The sequence below is a fragment of the Micromys minutus genome (assembly GCF_963924665.1).
Source record: "Micromys minutus genome assembly, chromosome: X".
Taxonomy (NCBI): domain Eukaryota; kingdom Metazoa; phylum Chordata; class Mammalia; order Rodentia; family Muridae; genus Micromys; species Micromys minutus.
The window spans coordinates 118,386,819-118,411,224 of NC_137970.1; positions in this window are offsets into that span (position 1 = coordinate 118,386,819).

Here is a 24,406-nt window from a genome sequence, read left to right on the forward strand (position 1 = left end):
TCCCTTATAAGATATTCATATCTACCTGTGGCTATGCAGAGCCATTCAGAGATAGTTCATCTTCATCCTCCATCTTGCCTCTCCACTTCCCTGCTTCTCCCCTCCCCCCATGTTTTTCCAGAAGAGAGCCTGGGGCACAAGCCTAGAGAGTCTGTGAGTACCCAGAGCTCAGAGAGCACTTAGCTGTGCTTGTGGAAAAGGGTCTTTCCAGCCCAAGGAAAGCTGTGCTTGTGAACCAGACTCACAGGCTCTTTTCCACCAGGACCAGCAGAAAGCCTGAGCACAGGCCTAGTGAGGTTTCTCCCCTTTCTACAACTCTGTTCCAGCCTACCCACTTTCCTCATCCAATGGTAGGCCTAATTTTATCCTGTGCCTACCTTCACCTACATAAAGACAACAACCTACACTATGAGACCAGAGTCAGGAAGGTGGCCACCATTGAGATGAATATAATATTAGTTCCATATGGCCCGCTGGTGCTGCTGGGGTCAGAGAGTACCTGAGGCCAGCAAGGCATGGTGTTATACTGGAATAAGTCACCCCCATTTTAATATCTACCGCAACACTCCAACATTCCCTCATGGTATAAAAGGTATCAAGTACTGAACAATTAAAGTGGCCTATCCAAAATAATAACTGGAGTTGGAACTAAACTTGATTCCAGTTTAGAAATTTTCTCATTATCATCCATACAGAAAAAAGTAAAGTTTTCTGTAATGTCTATTAAAAGGCATGATTTAACAAATAAGTTTATTTGAACAAAATACCTTAAAATCCATGCCGAAACATGCTTGACAGATTTGATAATTTATCATCCCTGCTTTGGGAGTTATGTCTTTGTAAACAGATCCAAACTATCATAAATCCAGCTGTGCATTTCAGAAAAGCTAAGGATTAGCCTGGTATTATGAAATATCAGTAAAGTTTCATTGCATAATTGAGTTTTAACTTCTGATTTCCTTAAAATAGAAACTGATCTGCCAATAGTTTGAACCTAAACCTTTTAGGAATGGAATGCAACACTAACTTTGTAGAAGAATTTTTACATTAAATCAATGGACATTTTGTAGGTAAAAAGTAAATCTTACAAGAAAAAGATAGGACTTCTTGTTCAAATATGTCACTAAAAATAGGGACCAACATTGATTATTAGAGTCTAGAGAACCTCAGATAATCTGTGATTGAGAGAGGCTGATTGTAGATCTATGTGAATTAACTTAATATACTTTAATTTTCAAGCAATTTTTAGCTCCACATGGGTTTATAGATAGTCACTTTCTTATCTTTAAAAGTAATTATTATGAAGAATAAATTATGTGAAAATATTTCTTTTGTAAACTAATATGGTTAATTCAAGTAGGCTTTACAGGTAAATTTTGATTTATGCCATGTTTTTTGTCCTTTATGTAAAATCCATTAGCATTAAACTACAACTTTGTATTTTATACATTTTACTGTTTGAGAGTAGATTTTTAAATTTTCATCTGAAAAACATATTATAAATGTTCATTATTGTCTAGAGCTACAGAACTGATTGAGTATCTATACCATTATTGATAGACTAATTTATATATTAAAAAGAGGATTTATTAGATTAGATTAGAACAGATTAGATTAGATTAGATTAGATTAGATTAGATTAGCTGGTCTGGGTAGCTGGGTAGCCAAATGATGACATCACCATGCTCAGGGGCAGAAAACTCCATAGTTGCTTATGTCATGAGGCTAGATACTTACCCATCACAGCACAAGACATATATGTTCAACAGAGGGAGAACAATATGGTGGGGAAATAGCAACAGCTTTCCTATTGCATCTCCTCTGGGATAACAACAAAATGCATAATGCCCACTCTTGGCCAGAGTCTTCCCATTTCTGTTAATCATTTAAAAATGCACTTATATTCCACTCAGAGATTTTTTCTTGTAGTTTATTCTAGATCCAATCTAGTTGATAAATTGTGTCATCATAAACAGTTTATTACAAAGATTTGATCAGTTATAGGATATATGTTAATTGGTAGCAGGCTTGGCTAACATACAGAAACTTGTAGGTTCATTGTTCACTCCCTATCATCACATAAAAGCAGGCATGTCAGTACATGGAGGTACATGCCTGCCTATAATTATAGCACTCAGGATATAAAGACAGGAGGATCAGAAGTGTAAGGTTATCTTTATCCTTATGGCTACACAGTGAGTTTAAAGCCAAACTCTGCTACTTGAGATTATGTCTGAAAATAAGATTTAAGTGGAATGATAATTAGATCATTGTGACCACTGTGAGATTTACATTTGACAAGTAACATCCAATGAATATTGGTTAACACTGATTAGTCACTGGGCATCTTTTCTTCACAGCACAGCCTGGCCACAGTTGCATGCATTCAGACACAGGGGGCAATGAGGGGAATTGCCTAGTCTCTATTCATTTGTTTATGTAAAGGTATAAAGCAATCAAAATATATCCTTGAAAGTAAACCTTGTCTAGTTTTGCTTTATTAATCAATGCAGTGCAATTCACTAACATCATCAATGTGTTAAGTGAATGCCAGTTTCTATTAATTTTATTTTGTCTTTCACCTGAACTGTGGGAGCTAAAACTTCCCTTATATATCTAATTCCTGAAAAAACTTAATATTTACTGAGCACAATCCATGGCCCTCTGCCAGATTTCCTGGGTAGATCTCAAATGAGGAGAAAAACACCTTCCCTGGGTGACTAGCAAAAAAAAAATTATTTTTAGAAGGATGATGAGAAATGCTCAAAGCTACAGCCACTTCTCAAGATTTAGATGCTGTGAGTCTTGAATGAATAAATCAAGACAACTATATGAACTGCTTTATCAAGTGCACCCCATTGAGCTAAATGTCTTCCTAGGACTAAGTCAGTCTCTCATATAATCTTTTTAAAGTAATGCAGTACTGAATCCATGCAAATAATTTGGTTTGCCTTCTAAGATGAATGATTCAAAGATGCATAGAATCAGGTGTATAATCATTATAAGCCCAAGAAAGCCTTCTTTGGTAGTTTGAACATAGGAAAATGATAGAAAGTGGATGCCATTTAGTGGTACTTTCTAAAAACATAAAACAACATATATTCAATCTTGTATTTTATTCTCCTCAACTAGAAGCAATTCTAAAAAAAAATATTAATCTCAGAAAGAAAGATTGCTTCACTCAGCATCTTCCATGAGATTTGTGGAAAACTGAGTAAAATAAGTGTATATCTGAAGATATGGATTGAGAGGCATTACTTATAAAAAGAAAACCAGCCAAATCTACCTTTTTTTCCCCATACCTAACATTCAGAAACTGGTTTCTGAATTACTTCATTAAAAATTAACTCAGTTTGTATTTAGGAAGGCAGGCATTGTTCCAGAAGAGAACGATAGCAATTCCATTATAAATCTTATAAATATGTAGGCTGACAAAAGGGGGAAAAGAGCCTTCTTCAGTCTTATAATTCTTCCAGTGGCTTTTCATATGATTCATTAGAGATATTTTTAACTTTTTCCCTCAGTTGAAAAATTACATATATAAATCCTGACTTTGAAATTACACAAACATGCACAGCTGCTGTTTAAAGTTCAGAAAAACATCAAAGCAAACAAAACAAAAACTTGGCATAGAGCCATGGATAAACTTTTTTGGTTTTTTTTTCTTTTTTTTTTTTTGTAACATAATCTAAAGTGGTAGATGTAGAATTCTATTTTACACAGATAAAATAATTTTAGTCCAGTCATATATAAATCTAACTTGTTTTCGAGGCCACATTGCTCACCACATTCTTATTTTCATAAAACAGCAAGAAGGCATGGTACATTTTAAAGTATGCTGACTTAATATGAACATTTGTTACATGTGTAATTCACTTTGGTGCATCACTTACTGAGACTTTGGGAGGCTCCATGTAGGGTATTTTTGATGTTGTGTACATCTCCATAGCTAGTCTTATAAATTGGCACTTCATTTCTGTAGTAATTAAAAGAAAGCTTTAATAGAAGGGACCTAATAAGCATTGACAATAGAGAAATATGACAAAATTCCTATAAAAAATGTTTGTCTGAGGTTCTAAATGGAAATTTACATTTTATAATCATATGCCTGTATCTTCATAATGCATCAGAGATTTTTTTAACTCCTCTAGGAATAGAAACATATTAAAATATCCTTTTCTATATTGAAAAAATATTTTTTATTTCAAGTATATTTTTCATTTGCATTTATGTATGTGTACCACATGTGTGTCTGGTGCCTTCAGAGCGAGAAGAGGATCTGAAATTTCTCACAACTGTTATCTGCCCAAGACATGTGCTAGGGATTTAACGTGGATTTTTTTGCAAAAGCAGGCAATGCTTTTTAACCACTGAATCATTTCTCTAGTCCCATACTTTGGTTTTTATTGTGTTCAGTGAAGCAATCACATATATCAATAAAATACAAGAGTTTACTATTTTTGCTATTATGAAAGATGAGGCATCCATCATTTTACCTAACTTTATACCCTACTCAAATGTACTGGCTGGTTTTGTGTCAACCTGACACAAGCTGGAGTTATCACAAAGAAAGGAGCTTCAGTTGAGGAAATACCTTCATGAGATCCAGCTGTATGGCATTTTCTCAGCTAGTAATCAAAGAGGGTGGGGGTTGCAGGCCAGTATGCATGATGCCATGCCTGGGCTACTAGACCTGGGTTCTATAAGAAGCAAGCTGAGCAAGCCAGGGGAAGCAAACCAGTAAGTGACATCCCTCCATGGTCTCTTCATCAGCTCCTGCTTTCTGACCTGCTTGGGTTCCAGTCCTGACTTCCTTTGGTGATGAACAGCAATGTGGAAGTGTAAGCTGTATAAACCCTTTCCACCCCAACTTGCTTCTTGGTCATGATGTTTGTGCAGGAGTAGAAACCCTGACTAAGACAAGTTGGTACCAGGAGTATTCATGTGACAACATGACCATATTTTGGGGAGGGCTATGGAAGAATTTGCGTACTTTGAGGTAGAAGAACCATTGGGATGTTAAGATTTCTGTGGGATATTCTTAGGAACTTACATAATAATGTTGAAAACAGTGTAGAGGATGGAGGCCTGACTTGTGAAATTTCAGAGGGAAGATTTTAAAGACTTATCAAGGCTGTTGCTGTTTTGATGGTGAAGATTCTGTAGTTTTGGTTAGCTGGGGCTGAAGAATCAGCTGTGATTAACAAGATACCAAAAAGTAATAAAGCAAAACCTTTACATTACTGGAACTATTGATGCTGATCAGCTGGAGCTAAGAAATTAGTGGGGATTAAGAAGAGACCAGCATCATTGAAGTGAAATCTTCAGGAAGTGTTTTCTGAGAGCTCAAAGAGGCTGAGTTCCAGAGATAGCCAAAGTTGTACCTCATGCTTTGACTGGACTTGGTAATGTATAATAGTTACCCAGTTGGTACTTATTTTGAAGGAATGAAGGGGTCATGGAGACCAACTGAGGCCTGGCACTGTGAGAGACCGTGGAAGGCAAAGGAGCTGAGGCTTGGCACCCTTAAGAGAGCCTATGTGAGGTTATTGATGAAGCCTAGTTGTATCAGAAGTTAGCAGTGTTTTTGAGATTCCAGTACCATAAGATGACCACCAAGAACATCTGGAGCAGTGGAGAGCAGGCAGCTAGAGCCAAGTAGACAAAGTATGTGCTACAAAAGGCAGAGATGGAGAAGAGACCCAAACCCTTGGAGGAGCCCAGAAGTTTGTGAGTAGATCTCAGACATTAGATGATTAGAGTTTGATTTTGATTTGATTGTGACTGTGCCCTAATATTTTTCCCTCTTGAAGGAAGAAAGTATTTTAGTTGAACCCACAGTTAAGATACTTTGAATTGAAAAAAACCTTTGAATTTTAAAAGTGATTGAATATATTAAAGGGATTGTAATTTTAATGTGTAAGATTTTGTAAAGACTGTGGGACTCTTAAGGTTATTTAGATCTTGGGAATGATTAAAAAAAATGTAAGGGTTGAAGTTGTGTATAAAGTTGACAAGTGGTCAATTGCACTGGCTAGTTTTGTGTCAAGTTGACATAAGCTGGAGTTATCATAAAGATAACTTTCCTCCCGAACTGGCTTTTTATTTGATTTGAGTCCCACTCTATAGGAAGGAATAAATGTCTGGTATTGTAAACTCAGTTAAAAACAAACATAAGATGAAATACACACACACAAGGAGGCCACCCCACTACTGTAATTTAGCTACATTTTCATGGCACCAAAATACAATCAAAGCATTTATGTTTATGTCTAGAAAAAATCGGAGGATTACAAAACAAAACAAAACAAAATAAAAAGAACCTTTGGAAGAAGACATGGATGGCAGATGTGGGAGGGATATGAGAGAGTGAATACAATGTCTTTTTAACATGGATAAAATTATCAGATAAGAATTTCAATTAAGAAAAAGAAGTTATATTGAAAACCATTCATCTACTTACAAATATCAAAATATTGGCTTAGCTGTTACAAATTTCCACCCAAAGCAATTGTCTTTCAAAAACAGTTGCAACTTTGTATGGTAGATATAAATTGTAGTGGACTGTTGATAATTAGTTACTTCTGTTATGAAATGCAATCTCTCCTGTAGATTAGATTTCAGATGGTCAATATTAAATAATCATAGAACTTCAACTCAAATGCATATCTGAATAAATGTTTTTAGAATAATTATATCAATTAGCACAACATTCTTTTAAGTTTTCCTATAGTTTTTTGCTTGATAAATTTTTGAAGGCTATGATCAGCCTCTGACCAGGTAGACTATACTGGAACTCTTTTTAACTCTAGCTCACATAATCTTGAACATTGATACTCAGGAAATCTTACTTGACTTTTTTCAACTTTATATTCACAATATTTCTTTTTTCACTTCTCCTCACCCATGTGATAGATTCTACATTCCTCAGTGTAGATGTCACAAGACCTTGTGATATGTCTCTTGTCAAACATGCCTACCTCCTTTCCATTACTCTTTTACAAAAAAGCAATCACTTTATGCGATTTCTCTGAGAAGGAGCACTGTATCTATGTGTCAGTTTACAGAGAGCAAAACTGGTTGATGAAGATACTCTAATAATTAGGAAAACAATGCTCATTTTCTTACTTTACAAGCTACTAAATATCCACTAATTCAGCAATATGTTGTCAAGCCCATATGACACACTGCTTCCTTTCTGAGAAAGTCTCTTACCTGAATTACTTTCTATACAATTTTTTTCTAGAATAAATTTAAGTCTTTGTTAATTTTCCTAAATTTATGTTGCAATGAACAAGCCTCATTTTCATTATCAATCTGCTCTTCTTCTATTATTAGTCCATCATTTATTTTATATCTTCATTCGGTGTATTTATTTGAATATAAATGTCTTCTCTTCTGAGAGATATAGAGCCCATTACACAGAGAGTATTCTAGTCTCATGTAACAAGTCTATAGTAACATTCTTTGGTCCTCTTAAACCTCAAAGAAAACAAATCAACAAATTAATAATTTTCTAAGTACTGCTGGAGGACATATGTGTGTTTGTGTGTATGTATGTATACCAAGCCTTTGAAAAGTCACATAATGTTATAGCAAACATCCCTCTTTCAATATAATGAAAAGTTATCTGAGAAATGGAATAAACATATTTTCAAAAAATAGAAATATGGTCAACAAATATATAAAAAGATGGGAAATGTCAAAATCACAGAGAAAATTCACTTAGGAAAAAAATGTACAATGTATCAATATGTTTAGTGTCAATGAAATAAAGATAGTCTTTCATTTTCACATATAATGCATTATATTTGTACACTGTTGCCAAAAAAGTAAATTTGAACAGACATTATGACTCATAAGGTGTTATCATGGTCCTTATTTATACTGAAGAGAAAAAGGATAGTAGGGATATTTTTCTTTTTCTTTTATAACTATGTTGCTTCTCTAGTCTAAATACTAGAATCATTAAATGGCAAGGACACTGAAGGACAAAAAAAATGTCTTGAGTTTTAAACTTTGGTGATGATTTGGACTGATATGTATGTATGTATGTATGTATGTATGTATGTGTGTGTGTGCACGCACGCATGTTAGAGCATTTTATAAGTGTTGTAGAATAACTAAACACATATAATTGGAAACCAGTTGATCTATATGCAGAATGAAAAACAGATAACAAGTATGAACCCTGGGAAAAAAGTGTCAATATGTATTTGTGTATACCTGAGTAAAGGGAAGCTGATTAGTTCCACATCAGATTCCAACTCAAATAGGTGTCAACTTGATGAGAGATATCCTGTCACAGTCCAAATGAATATTAACATAAAATAAACTCATTTTATGTGAGGTGAAAAACAAAAGACATTAAAATATCTTTACCAACCCCACATATGATAGATGTCTAATATCCAATATATACAAAGAACACAAGAAGTTAGAAGACAGAGAATCAAACAACCCTATTTAAAAATGGAGTACAGAGCTAAACAAGAAATTCTCAACTGAGGAATATTGAATGGCTGAAAAGCATCTAAGGAAGTGCTCGACATCACTAGTCATCACGGAAATGGAAATCAAAACAACCCTGAGATTCCACCTTACACCAGTCAGAATGGCTAAGATCAAAAACTCAGATGACAGCAGATGCTGGCAAGGATGTGGAGAAAGAGGAACACTTCTCCACTGTTGGTGGGGTTGTAAACTGGTACAACCACTCTGGAAATCAGTCTGGCAATTCCTCAGAAAATTGGACATAGTACTACCTGAAGACCCAGTTATTCCACTTCTGGGCATTTACCCCAGAGAAGCTCCAACATACAACAAAGACACATGCACCGCAATGTTCATAGCAGCCCTGTTTATAATAGCCAGAAGCTGGAAAGAACCCAGATGTCCTTCAGTAGATGAATGGATACAACAATTGTGGTACATTTACACAATGGAGTACTACTCAGCTATCAGAAACAATGACTTTATGAAATTCCCAGGAAAATGGATGCAATCTAGAGAATATCATCCTGAGTGAGATAACACAGTCACAAAAGATCAGACATAATATGTAGTCACTGATAATTGGATACTAGCCCCAGAAAGCTCTGAACACCGCAGAAACAATTCACAGGCCATATGAAGCTCAAGAATGACAAAGGCCAAAAAGTGAAAGCGTCAGTGCTTCCTAGAAAAAAAAATTAGTGTGTAGCACCCTCTCAGAGTGGGAGACACCTGGACCTTAAATTATTAATAATCCAAGATTTAGGAATATAGCCTTGTGGCAATTTTTGGTATTCAAATATCAATATGTTTAATCTATATATACCAAGAAAACTCTGCCTGTTTCCATGTTACATTCTGTTCTACATGTACATTATGCTTATGGTAACTAGTGGGATTTCAATGCATGCTATCAAACCTCTAAAAGAATTGCCTAAAGGCTTTTAAAATCTGTACATGTATCTCTCTTCTTTAAATAAAGTTGTAAAATAAAATAAAAAATGATATTAAGTAATCAAATAATCTGAGCTTAAACCAATAATCCTCCAATCTTAGTGTCATAAGGAATTAAATACATCCTGATTGTAAGGCTATGGTACTCACATTTGATGAAATATTATTCCTAATAACACTATGAAACTATATACTAGATTAACATCTAAATCAATGAAATTTGAGAAATGTCCATCATCCAATATACTATATCTGGAAATCAATCTAAAAGAAAATGAAGCAATGACTGCCTTTGGATATTACCCATTGCAGCCCTACTGCCATTGTGTATAGTTTCTTGGATATCACTGTCATTTTGGATCGAGAAGAAATTCTAGTACTCATTTTGTGAGGCGATTATTTTATTAATCTTATTCAGTATGTGCCTAGCTAATTAATATCTAATTCCTTAATTATTTTGACCTCAAACCAGTATCCAATGTCATCTTGACTCATATAACAAAAGAAAAAAATAAAAGATAGCTGTCAAGAATATACACAGTTAGTTGCCTTAGCAACTGAAGGCCTTACTTTCAATATTTTACTTGCTAATTGATTATAATTGAATGAACACAGACAAGAATGTTGAATTGTGAAGTTGCTTTAATATTAATACCAATAACCTTTTGTCTTTTAAAAAATCAATTTATGAATATTTCATAATAGTTCCAACTTTGCTGATTATTTTTGATATTTATTTTATATATATGGGCATTTTGCCAGCACATAGAAGGTGCTGTGTTACCTTGGAACTGGAAATAGAGACAATTGTCAGCTTCCATGTGCATGCTGAGTTTTATTTATCCCAGGTCCTCTGAAAGGGTAATCAGTGAGTGTAATTACTGAGAATTTTCTAGCCCTTGCTCCAGCTTCTTTAGATAGAAATGTTGTACGTATGCTATTTGAACAATTCCTGAATAAAAATTAAGTTTACATTAAAGAAAGGGGAACAAAAAGCAGATCTCAGTGAATTCAAGGCCAGTCTTGTTGACACTCAAGTATTTAGTTTATGCAACATATCACTTAATATTTATTTATTGAGCTGGTGGTTATGTGTGTGTTCACAAGTGTGTGTTCACAGGTGCATGTGTTTGCATACACGCACAAGATACAAGCTTGCATGCTGTGAGCTGCATGTGGAAAATCACCACTTTCAGGAATTATTTCTCCCCTTCTACCACATAGGTTCAGTACTAACCTCAGGTTAGCAACAATGCCGTCCATCTCACTGAGCACAGTAGAGCAGTTTTGCAAGAATTCATTCTGAGAAATATCTCAAATGTGTGACCCAGGAGAAACGTGACAGATAATTATGCCTTTTTCCTTTAACAAACTGATTTACTGCCATTAATATAGTGTTTGCATTAATAACAGACTTTATGTTTTCTTAATACTTGGTAATTACAGAAGCTATTATAGTACTGTGACAGAAAAATAATTCAATAACTTATAATAATTAAGCAGATTTTTCAAACCACCAGGACAGTGGTTTTCAGTTTAATAAAATGACATCAAAAGCAATATTGCATTACTAAGCAACAGGGAAAAATAGACAAAGGAAATATGCATGATGATACAGAGATAAATCTGGGCATAGGAAAACTGATCAGTTATCCCAGTTACTTGGAAGGATGAGGCAGGAAAATCACAAGTTCAATGTCTGCCTAGGATATAGAGAGAATTCAAAGACAGCCATGGCAACTTATAAAAATCCTCTGGATAAATCCATCCTCAACAACAAGAAAATATCTGCAGGAATCACTATCCCTGACCTCAAGCTATATTACAAGGAAATTGTGCTGAAAACTGCATGGTACTGGTACAGAAATAGACACGTGGATCAATGGACTAGAATAGAAGATCCAGAAATGAGCCCTCACATATATGGTCACTTGATTTTTGACAAAGGAGCTGTAAACATTCAATGGAAAAAGGACAGCCTATTCAACAAATGGTGTTGGTCCAACTGGCACTCAGCATGCAGAAGAATGAAAATAGACCCTTCATTATCTCCTTGTACAAAGCTCAAGTGTAAGTGGATCAAAGATCTCCACAATAAACCAGATACACTGAAACTATTAGATGAGAAAGTAGAGAAAACCTTAGAACACATAGGCACAGGAGAAATTTTTCTGAACAAAACACCAATGGCTCAAGCTCTAAGGTCAAATATGGACAAATGGGACTTAATGAGATTGCAAAGTTTCTGTAATACTAAGGACACTGTCAAGAAAACAAAACTGCAACCAACAGATTGGGAAAAGATCTTTACCAACCCCACTTCTGATAGAGCCCTAATATCTGAGGTATACAAAGAACTCAAGAAGTTAGACACCAGAGAATCTAACAACCCTATTAAAAATGGGGTACAGTGATAAACAAAGTTCTCAGTTGAGGGATTTCGAATGGCAGAGAAGCATCTATGGAAGTGTTCAACATCCTTAGCCATCAGGGAAATGCAAATCAAAACAACCCTGAGATTCCACCTCAAACCAGTCAGAATGGCTAAGATCAAAAACTCAGCAGATGCTGGTAACGATGTGGAGAAAGAGGAACACTTCTCTACTGTTGGTGGGGTTTTAAACTGGTATAACTCTGGAAATCAGTCTGGCAGTTCCTCAGAAAATTGGACATAGTACTACCTGAAGACCCAGTAAGTTATTCTACCTCAGAGATGCTCCAACATACAACAAAGACACATGCACCCCAATGTTCATAGCAGCCCTATTTATAATAGCCACAAGCTGGAAATAACCCATATTTCCTTCAGTAGATGAATGGATACAAAAATTGTGGTATATTTGCACAATGGAGTACTACTCAGCTATCAGAAACACTGACTTTATGAAATTCAATGGATGCATCTAGAGAATATCATCCTGAGTGAGGTAACCCAGTCACAAAGAACAGACATAATATGCCTTCACTGATAATTGGATACTAATCCCAGAAAGCTCTGAAATCCCCAGAAATAACTCACAGACTATATGAAGTTCAAGAAAAACAAAGTCCAAAAAAAATGAAAGTCTCAGTCCTTCTTAGGGAAAACTCTCAGAGTGTGACCTGGACACCTGGACCTCAAATCATTAATAATCTATTAGCTAAGATAGTAGCCTTGTGGCAATTTTTGGTATTCATAGATCATTATGCTCAATCTATACCCAACAAGAAATCTGTTTCCATGTTATGTTCTGTCCTACATGTACTTCATGCTTATGGTAACTAGTGGGATTTCTATGCATGCTATCAAACGACGAAAAGAATTAAGTAATGACAAAATTATTCATATAATGTTATGCCAAAATGCCTTAAAAAGTCTGTAAATGTATCCCTCTTTATTTTTTTATAAATAGAGTGGTAAGGAAAAAAATCCTCTGTAAATACAACTTCTCTGTCTCTGGATAACAGTATCACTAATATATGGGCATAAGAAATAGTATTTAGTGAGCAGTTTGAAACAGATTCAGTTAGTGAAACAAGGGTAGTGTAATTCCCATTGGGTAAATTCCTTTCCCAGACATGACTTTTCACTGGGATTATAGAATCAAGTGAGCATTCCTTCATTTGTAATGATAATTCAATCACAGTGTATACATATCCTCAGATAAGTCATATCACTATTATTAGATAAGTGGATATATCTTCTCTGATATGCTTATATAGTAGTATATATTGTCTATATTTTATGACAGCTGGTGAGAAAACCTTCCATAATCTGTTTTAAACCTCCTGGTTTCGTCAATGCCAGCCAGAAGGGAGGGATTTCAGAGATCTTTTGTCCTCTTTTGTATTTTCTTGGCAACTTCATACACTTTCACATACGCAGAAGTAAACAAATCCTAAATACATAACTAATTAGCCAACTACATAAGACTTGTGAAGTCATAGATCTTGGAGGAAAATCTATAACCACCACTTTATTAAATCTGGATGATCTCAGATTACATTCTAAATATCTGTCCTTATATTTATACCCACAGATAACTGTAATCCTCACTTCACATCAAGGAAACCTTGCTTGCAACAAATAGAGACATTATAGAAAAGTACAACCAATCAAAATGCTGATGTTTAGAGCCCCATCCCAATGCTTAAAGCTACAAAGAAACTCTGGGACATAAGTTTCCAATATTTCTGTGGAAAATGTGGCAAAAAAGATCATAAGACTCAGAGGATCAGAAAGTTTGCATTGATACTCTCTCTCATAATAATATCAGAATCTGCACCCATAAAGTTTCATTACCATGACTGCCTAAACATAAGCTGGCCAATACTAATAATCATATTAATATGGACAGGGGAAAATGAAAATCAAAGCCAAATGCTCAGTACTAAAAACATAAATACAAGTAGGATTATACCAGGATATCTATCTATCTATCTATATCAATATCTATCGATCTATCTCTATCTATCTATCTATCTATCTATCTATCTATATAAATATGCCAAATGATAAATGGTCAGTCCTGGGTATATATGCATTTGGGTATATATATATATATATATATTATTAAAGCTATAGCATTGCTGGAGTAGGTGTGTCCTTCTTGGAGAAAGTGTCAATGGGGACACTTTTTGAGGTTTCAGTTGATCATATAACAACATATAATTTAAAAAATAAGCCATAAATTTTAAAAATAACAGTACATGGTAGACATAATGATTTGGAGGAAAAATAGGATAGGGTAAATGACTAATTAATTATATTATTTCAAAAATTAATAAAAATTAGAGATAGGGAAATGGCTTAGCAGTTTAGGGCACTGACTGCTCTTGCAGAAGTCCTGAGTTTAGTTCTCAGAAACCATATGGGAGCCCACAACCATCTGAAATAGGATCTGATGCCCTCTTCTGCTGTGTCTGAAGAAAGTGACAGTGCACTCACATACACAAATAAATAAAAACATAATAAAATCATAATAAATTTTAAAATTTAGATACAAGCCCCTAAAATAATAACATAAATTTTAATATAAGAGACAGAGTTAGAAAATAGAAAAACACATTATATTTAGCTATTATTTAAAAGTAAGCATTGAGGCTACATAACCCTCGTACCTAAGCCACACAAAGACCCTACAAGGAAAGAGAACTTCAGACCAATCTCACTTATGAACATTGATGCAAAAATACTCAACAAAATCCTTGCAAACCGAATCCAAGAACACATCAAAACCATCATTCATCATGACCAAGTAGGCTTCATCCCTGGGATGCAGGGATGGTTTAACATAAGGAAATCCATCAATGTAATCCACCATATAAACAAACTTAAAGACCAAAATCACATGGTCATCTCACTGGATGCTGAGAAAGCATTCGACAAAATCCAACACCCCTTCATGTTAAAAGTCCTGGAAAGAACATGAATCCAAGGCCCATATTTAAACATAATAAAAGCAATATACAGCAAACCAACAGCCAACATCAAACTTAATGGCGAGAAACTTGCAGCAATCCCACTAAAATCAGGGACTCGACAAGGCTGCCCACTCTCTCCCTAACTAGTCAACATAGTACTGGAAGTCCTGGCTGGAGCAATTAGACAGCAAAAGGAGATCAAGGGGATACAAATCGGAAAGGAAGAGATAAAAACATCACTCTTTGCCGATGACATGATAGTGTACTTGAGTGACCCGAAAAATTCCACCAGAGAACTCCTACAGCTGATAAACAAGTTCAGCAAAGTGGCCGGATACAAAATTAACTCAAACAAATCAGTAGCCTTCCTATACTCAAAGGACAAACATGTGAAGAAAGAAATTAGGGAAAAGGTACCCTTCACAATAGTTACAAAAACTATGAAATACCTTGGTGTGACTCTAACTAAGGAAGTAAAGGACCTGTATGACAAGAACTTCAAACCTCTAAAGAAAGAAATTGAGGAGGATCTCAGAAAATGGAAAGATCTCCCATGCTCATGGATTGGAAAGATCAACATCTTAAAAATGGCCATCCTACCAAAAGCAATCTACAGATTCAATGCAATCCCCATCAAAATTCCAACCCAGTTCTTCATGGAATTGGAAAGATCAATGTGCAATTTCATATGGAATAACAAAAGACCTAGAATAGCGAAATCCATCCTCAACAACAAAAAAACATCTGCGGGAATCACTATCCCTGACCTCAAGCTATATTACAAGGCAATTGTGCTGAAAACTGCATGGTACTGGTACAGAAATAGGCAAGTGGATCAATGGAATAGAATAGAAGATCCAGAAATGAGCCCTCATGTATATGGTCACCTGATTTTTGACAAAGGAGCAGTAAACATTCAATGGAAAAAGGAGAGCCAATTCAACAAATGGTGCTGGTCCAACTGGCACTCAACATGCAAAAGAATGAAAATAGACCCGTTCTTATCTCCTTGTACAAAGCTCAAGTGTAAGTGGATTAAAGATCTCCATATTAAACCAGATACACTGGAACTACTAGATGAGAAAGTAGGGAAAACCTTAAAACACATAGGCACAGGAGAAAATTTCCTGAACAAAACACCAATGGCTCAAGCTCTAAGGTCAAAGATTAACAAATTGGACTTAATGAGATTGCAAAGTTTCTGTAAGGCTAAAGACATCGTCAAGAAAACAAAACGGCAACCAACAGAATGGGAAAAGATCTTTACCAACACCACATCAGATAGAGGCCTAATATCCAAGGTGTACAAGGAACTCAAAAAGCTAGACACCAGAGAATCAAATAACCCTATTAAAAAATGGGGTACAGAGCTAAACAAATCATTTTCAGTTGAGGAACACCGAATGGCCGAGAAACATCTGAGGAAGTGCTCGACATCCTTAGCCATCAGGGAAATGCAAATCAAAACAACCCTAAGATTCCACCTCACACCAGTCAGATTGGCCAAGATCCAAAACTCAGATGACAACAGATGCTGGCGAGGCTGCGGAGAAATAGGAACACTTCTTCACTGTTGGTGGGGTTGCAAGCTAATACATCCACTCTGGAAATCTGTCTGGCGATACCTCAGAAAATTGGATATAGTACTACCTGAAGACCCAGCTATTCCACTTCTGGGCATATACCCCAGAGACACTTTAATACACAACAAAGATATATGCACCACAATGTTCATAGCGGCTCTATTTATAATAGCCAGAAGCTGGAAGGAACACAGATGTCCTTCAGAAGACGAATGGATACAAAAATTGTGGTACATATACACAATGGAATACTACTCAGCCACCAGAAACAATGACTTAACCAAATTCTTAAGAAAATGGCTGCATCTAGAGAAGATCATCCTGAGTGAGATAACCCAGTCACAAAAGAACAGACATAATATGCAGTCACTGATAGTGGGATGCTAACCCCAGAGGCTTGCACTCCCCCAGAAACAACTCACAGACTGTATGAAGTCCAAGAAATAAAGAAAACAAAAACTATACATATATTCACAAAACAAGAAGACTTTGACTATTTCCATGTTGCGTTTTGTTTTGCATGTACTTTATGCTTATTGCAACTAGTACGTTTTCAATGCATACTGTCAAGCCCTTGAAAAAAATCAAGTACTGACTAAAAAACATATTCACATGGTTTTATGTAAAATTTATTTTAATGTCTGAAAAAACAGTACTGACAAAAATGTATAATTTTAAGCAAAAAATGTTTAAAATCTTTAAAAAAAAATAATAAGCTGTTAATCTTTTGTGTAGATGGAAATATCTCAAGAAACACTTCTTGTTATGATTAATAATTTGAGTCTTATTTGTAACAGATAAGAGACCAATGTATTTTCCATGTATTTTCATGTTAAAAAAAAATACATCTTGTTTTGAAGACAAAAAAAAAATAAAATAAAATAAAAAAATAAAAGTAAGCAGAAGCAACATGATAGATAATGTTGAAACCTTTCACAAATATTATTAGGGTCTATTTTCTATCATTAGTCTAACAAAGTTCAACATCCAAAACTATACGTAGGCCTTCATTCAACTCTCTCTCTCTCTCTCTCTCTCTCTCTCTCTCTCTCTCTCTCTCTCTCTCTCTCTCTCTCTCTCTCTCACTCTCTCTCTCACACACACACACACACACACAGCCCAATATCTACACAAATAATTGGCTCATAGAATCAAATTTGATTCCCAGCACCCACATGGTGGTTCTCAATCATCTGAAACTCCAGTTTTAGGGCATCTGATGATATCTTCTTGCCTTGTAGAAACCAGGCATTCACATGGTACAGGTACATACATGCAAGTAAAATATCCATACACCTAAAATAAAATACTTAAAATATGTTAAGACAGCATGATTAGTAGTTTGAAAATGGTAAGGTAGAATTTGTTAAAATTAACAACCTCTGCTCTATAAAAGATACTATTAAAGAAAGTAAAGGCAAGGCACTAGCTATGGAAGATAATACTTGCAAAATAAATATCTAGTCAAGGGAAAATATTCAAAAACCTTAATACTCAACAATAAGAAAATCTATTTGAAAAGATTTAGTGTCATAATTCAAAGATAAAAACCTAAAATAGCAGATTAAATACATAGGAGTATTACTAAATGTGTAAATATAATGGCTACCAAATGCCTATGTATATTTGTTGGAATACTAATAGATGCAGAATTCAAAGTACATGAAAGCAACTACACAGACTTTAAAATATGAGGGTAGAAATTCAGTTTTAATGATACAATTAATATTTAAAGGTGCTGAGAAGTAAAAAAATATTAGTGAAATTTAATGTGAAACAGATACTAAGTAGGCTAAGGATGGTAAATGTATATTTTATACTGAAGATTAGTATCCTTGTTTTACTTAGAATTGCATAATAAAAATTATCTTCTATTCCTTTATATATACCATTGATTTTATTTTTGTACATTTGTTAGACATGTTTCACATTTTACAGTAATGCCATTGAGCCACATTGAGCTTTGAAGCATAAAAAAGGAGATGAATATGCAGGTATATGAATAAGAGATTCCTCAGCTTCTGATAGAGTATATATTTTTTGGAATTCATATTACTTCCCAAAGAGATACTTCACAAAAGTGACATTGTTTTGCATTCTACATCTATATGCAAATTTCTAATAATTACAATTTACAAGACTGACTATAATTAAGTGGTAACTGTTCTTGCTAAAATCTAACACAAATTCTGCTCAATTAAAGCAAAGCAGCAAACACTGTTAAAATAAACTTTGTTAAATGTACTGACATTGTGATAACTATATCAACTATATCTGTAATTTAGATGTTATTCTAATTTCACTAAGAAGTAATGAGTTATGGTAAATCAATTACAACCCAATAACACAATAATCTAGGTTTCTAAAGACAACTATAGAAACTATTTACAAATAGTATTTCAAAATAATTAGATTTACAGAAATCCTTACTACTAACTATATACATATATGCACACACATATACATGCATACATACTTATATACATACATATATATAAATATATGAACACACACACATCCACGCACATATATATATGTATATATATATATATATATATATATATTCTTTTTTTTTCATCATAATAACAAGCATACTTTAATTAGCACATTCAAGCCTGCACATGGGAGCTACTGCAGGATGCATGTTTGCATCCCTCTAAAATTCAATTCAAGTGTTGACATGCTGAAGCCCCCTCAGTGATGGTAAGAAGGGATAAAAGCCCCATGAAGCAGAGTGTTGACTTTGTGAGAGGGACTAACAGCTTGCTTGACACTGTTGCCATTTGAGAACACAAAGTGTCTTCACTATGTATATCATATGTCAGTGTTCATCTTGGGCTTCCCAGTGTTCAGAATAACCTTGTACATTTCTGTTTATTTAAAATCTATCTCATGTATCATATTTTATTACAGTGCCCCCCCAAAAAACTATGTATATATTAGCTTTCATTTTTTTTAGGGTTTCTTTTTTTTAACAACTTTATTTTACAAAACAAAACTAAATGTACAGATTTTAAGCATTCTTTTGCATACAATTATATAATACATTTTTCTCAGTACTTTTTTTTCAGATTTTAAAATAATTTTTACATAAAACTATATGAATATATTTTTTAGTCAGTACTTAATTTTTTTTAAAGGTTTGATACTATGCATTGAAAACTTAATAGTTACAATGAGCATAAAGTACATGTAAAACAAAATGTAACATGGAAATGGTCAAAGTTTTCTTGTTGTGTAAAGATTTTTTTTTGTTTTGTTTTGTTTTCTTAATTTCTTAGACTTCATACAGTCTGTGAGTTGTTTCTCGGGGAGTGCGAGCCTCTGGAGTTAGCATCCCACTATCAGTGACTGCATATTATGTCTGTTCTTTTATGACTGGGTTATCTCGCTCAGGATGATATTCTCTCGATGCAGCCATTTTCTTAAGAATTTGGTTAAGTCATTGTTTCTGGTGGCTGAGTAGTATTCCATTGTCTAAATGTACCACAATTTTTGTATCCATTCACCTTCTGAAGGACATCTGGGTTCTTTCCAGCTGCTGGCTATTATAAATAGAGCTGCTATGAACATTGTGGTGCATATATCTTTGTTGTGTACTAAGGTGTATCTGGGGTATATGCCCAGAAGTGGAATAGCTGGGTCTTCAGGTAGTACTATGTCCAATTTTCTGAGGTATCACCAGACTGATTTCCAGAGTGGTTATATTAGTTTGCAACCCCACCAACAGTGGAGAATTGTTTCTCTTTCTCCGCAACCTCGCCAGCATCTGTTGTCATCTGAGTTTTGGATCTTGGCCAATCTGACTGGTGTGAGGTGGAATCTCAGGGTTGTTTTGATTTGCATTTCCCTGATGGCAAAGGATGTTGAGCACTTCCTCAGAAATTTCTCAGCCATTCGATATTCCTCAACTGAGAACGTTTTGTTTAGCTCTGTACCCCATTTTTTAATAAGGTTATTTGATTCTCTGGTGTCTAGCTTTTTGAGTTCTTTGTATACCTTAGATATTAGGCCTCTATCTGATGTGGAGTTTGTAAAGATCTTTCCCATTCTGTTGGCTGCCGTTTTGTTTTCTTGACAATGTCCTTAGCCTTACAGAAACTTTGAAATCTCATTAAGTCCCATTTGTTAATCTTTGACCTTAGAGCTTGAGCCATTGGTGTTTTGTTCAGAAAATTTTCTCCTGTGCTTATGTGTTCCTAGGTTTTCTCTACTTTCTCATCTAATAGTTTCAGTGTATCTGGTTTATTGTGGAGATCTTTGATCCACTTACACTTGAGCTTTGTAAAAGGAGATAAGAGAGGGTCTATTTTCATTCTTTTGCATGCTGAGTACCAGTTGGACCAGCACCATTTGTTGAATAGGCTGTCCTTTTTCCATTGAATGGTTAAGGCTCCTTTGTCAAAAATCAGGTGACCATATACATGAGGCCTCATTTCTGGATCTTCTATTCTATTCCATTGATCCACATGCCTATTTCTGTACCAGTACCATGCATTTTCAGCACAATTGCCTTGTAATATAGCTTGAGGTCAGGGATAGTGATTCCTGCAGATGTTTTCTTGTTGTTAAGGACAGATTTCGCTATTTTAGGTCTTTTGTTGTTCCATATGAAATTGCACATTGATTTTTCCAATTCCATGAAGAACTGGGTTGGAATTTTGATGGGGATTGCCTTGAATCTGTAGATTGCTTTTGGTAGGATGGCCATTTTTAAAATGTTGATCTTTCCAATTCATGAGCATGGGAGATCTTTCCATTTTTTTTGAGATCTTCCTCAATTTCCTTCTTTAGAGGTTTGAAGTTCTTGTCATACAGGTTTTTCACTTGCTTAGTTAGAGTCACACCAAGGTATTTCATAGTTTTTGTGACAATTGTGAAGGGTACCTTTTAACTAATTTCTTTCTCTACATGTTTGTCCTTTGAGTATAGGAAGGCTAATAATGATTTGTTTGAGTTAATTTTATATCCAGCGACTTTGCTGAACTTGCTTATCAGCTGTGGAGTATAAGTTTTTGTAGTAGGATATGTTGATTTCTTGAATTTCCAGTTTCAGTTGTTATGTCTCCACTTTCCTTTCTGATTTTGTTAATTTGTATACTTTCTCTTTGCCCTCTAGTTAGTCTGGCTAGGGGTTTATCAATCTTGTTGATTTTCTCAAAGAACCAACTCTTGGTTTTGTTGATTTTTTTCAATGGTTCTTTTTGTTTCTATTTGGTCAATTTCAGTGCTAATTTTGATTATTTCTTGCCATCTACTCTTCTTGGGTATATCTGCTTCCTTTTGTTCTAGGGCTTTTAGCTGTACTGTCAGGTTGCTGATGTAAGCTCTCTCCAGTTTTTTTTTTTTTTTTTTTTTTTTTTTTTTTTTTTTTTGGATGCACTTAGGGCTATGAGTTTTCCTCTCAGTACTGCTTTCATTGCATCCCATAGGTTTGGGTATGTTGTGTTTTTGTTTTCGTTTAATTCTAGAAAATCCTGAATTTCTTTCTTTATTTCTTCTTTGACCCTGCCATCATTTAACAGAGCATTGCTTAGTTTCCATGTGTATGTGGGCTTTTTGTTCTCTTTGTTGTTGTTAAAGACCAGCTGTAGACCATGGTGATCTGAGAGGATGCATGGGAGTATTTCAATCTTCTTATATCAATTGAGGCTCATTCTGTGTCCAATTATGTGTTCAATTTTTGCTGAGAAGAAGGTGTATTCTTTTACTTTAGGATGATATGTTCTGTACAAATCTATTTTTTTAACAACTTTATTTTACAAAACAAAGATAAATGTACAGATTTTAAACAATTTTTGTTTAAAATTATACATTTTTGTCAGTACTTTTTTTCAGATTTTAACATAATTTTTATATAAAACTATATGAATATATTTTTTAGTCATTACTTGGTTTTTTCCAAGGTTTGGTTGTATGCCTTGAAAACTTAATAGTTACAATGAGCTAAAGTACATGTAAAACAAAATGTAACATGGAAATAAAGTTTTCTTGTTTTGTAAATATTTTTTTTTGTTTTGTTTTGTTTTTTTTATTTCTTGGACTTCATACAGTCTGTGAGTTGTTTCTGGGGGAGTGCAAGCCTCTGGGGTTAGCATCCCACTATCAGTGACTGCATATTATGTCTGTTCTTTTGTGACTGGGTTATCTCACTCAGGATGATATTCTCTAGATGCAGCCATTTTCTTAAGAATTTGGTTAAGTCATTGTTTCTGGTGGCTGAGTAGTATTCCATTGTGTATATGTACCACAATTTTTGTATTCATTCATCTTCTGAAGGACATCTGGGTTCCTTCCAGCTTTTGGCTATTATAAATAGAGCCGCTATGAACATTGTGGTGCATATATCAAATTCCAGTTTGTTCAAAGTCTCTGCTAGTTTTACAGTGTCGTTGTTCAGTTTCTGTTTCCATGATTTGTCCATTGGTGAGAGTGGGGTATTAAAGTCTCCCACTATTATTTTGTGGGTTGAAATGTATTTTTTGAGCTTTAGTAGGGTTTCTTTTATGAATGTGGGTGCTTTTTTATTTGGAGCATATATGTTAAGAATTGAGAGTTCCTCCTGGCAGATTTTCCCAGTAATGAGTAAAAAGTGTCCTTCCTTATCTTTTTTGATAACTTTTGGTTGGATATTTACTTTATTAGCTATTAGAATAGCCACACCAGCTTGCTTCTTGGGGCTGTTTCCTTGGAAGTTTTTTTCCCACCCTTTTATTCTGAGATAGTGTCTGTCTTTGTCTCTCAGATGAGTTTCCTGTATGCAGCAAAAGGCTGGATTTTGTTTATGTATCCAGTCTGATAGCCTATGTCTCTTTATTGGGGTGTTGAGTCCATGTATGTTAATAGATATCAAGAATAGTTGTTTCTGTTTTTTGCTATTATTGCTTTTGTGGGTTGAGTTGTGTCTGTGTCTTTTTCTTCTTTTGGTTTTCTTGTTTAGGAGTTTTCTTGTTTTTACTAGGCTGTATTTTCCCTCATTGTATTGGGTTTTCCACCTATAATTCGTTGTAGTGCTGGGTTTGTGTTCAGATATTGTGTAAATTTTGATTTGTCTTGAAATATCTTCATCTCTCCATCTATGGTGATTGATAGTTTTGCTGTGTATAGCAGCTTGGGCTGGCACGTGTGCTCTCTTAGGGTCTGCATGATGTCTGTCCAGGCTCTTCTAGCTTTCATAGTCTCTGTTGAGAAATCGGGTGTGATTCTGATTGGCCTGCCTTTATATGTTACCTGACCATTTTCCCTTACTGCTTTTAGTATTCTTTCTTTGCTTTGGGCACTTGGTGTTTTGACTATTATGTGTCTGGAGGTATTTCTTTTCTGGTCCAACCTATTTGGAGTTCTGAAGGCTTCTTTTATGCTTGTGGCCATCTCATTCTTGAGGGTAGGGATGTTTTCTTCTACGATTTTGTTGAAGATATTTACTGTGTCTCTTAGTTGATACTCTTCTCTCTCTTCTATTCTTTTTATCCTTAGGTTCGGTCTTCTCAATGTGTCCTGGATTTCCTGGACTATTTGGGTTAGGACCTTTTTGTTTTTTGCATCTTCTCTGGCTGTTTTGTCTATGTTTACAATGTTGTCTTCTGCCCCCGAGATTCTCTCTTCCATCTCTTGTAATCTATTGGAAATGCTTGCTTCTGTGACTCCTGATTTCTTTTTTAGGATTTCTACCTCTAGGGTTATCTCTTTTAGTGTTTTCTTTATGTTTTCAATTTCCGTTTTAAATTCCCTTTTTCATTCTTTCATCTCTTTGGTTCTGTTTTCCTCTAATTCTTTGAGTGTTTTTCTTGTTTCCTTTTTAAAACTTCTGAGTCTTTTTGCTTTTCCTCCCATTCTTGTTTAAGTATCTCTATCAGCATCTTGAGGTATGATTTCAGGTCTTTGTCTTCTTTTTCTGGAGTGTTTGGCATTCCAATGTTTGCTGTTATGGGAGAGCTGGGTTCTGGTGTTGCCAGGTTGTCTTGGTTTCCTTG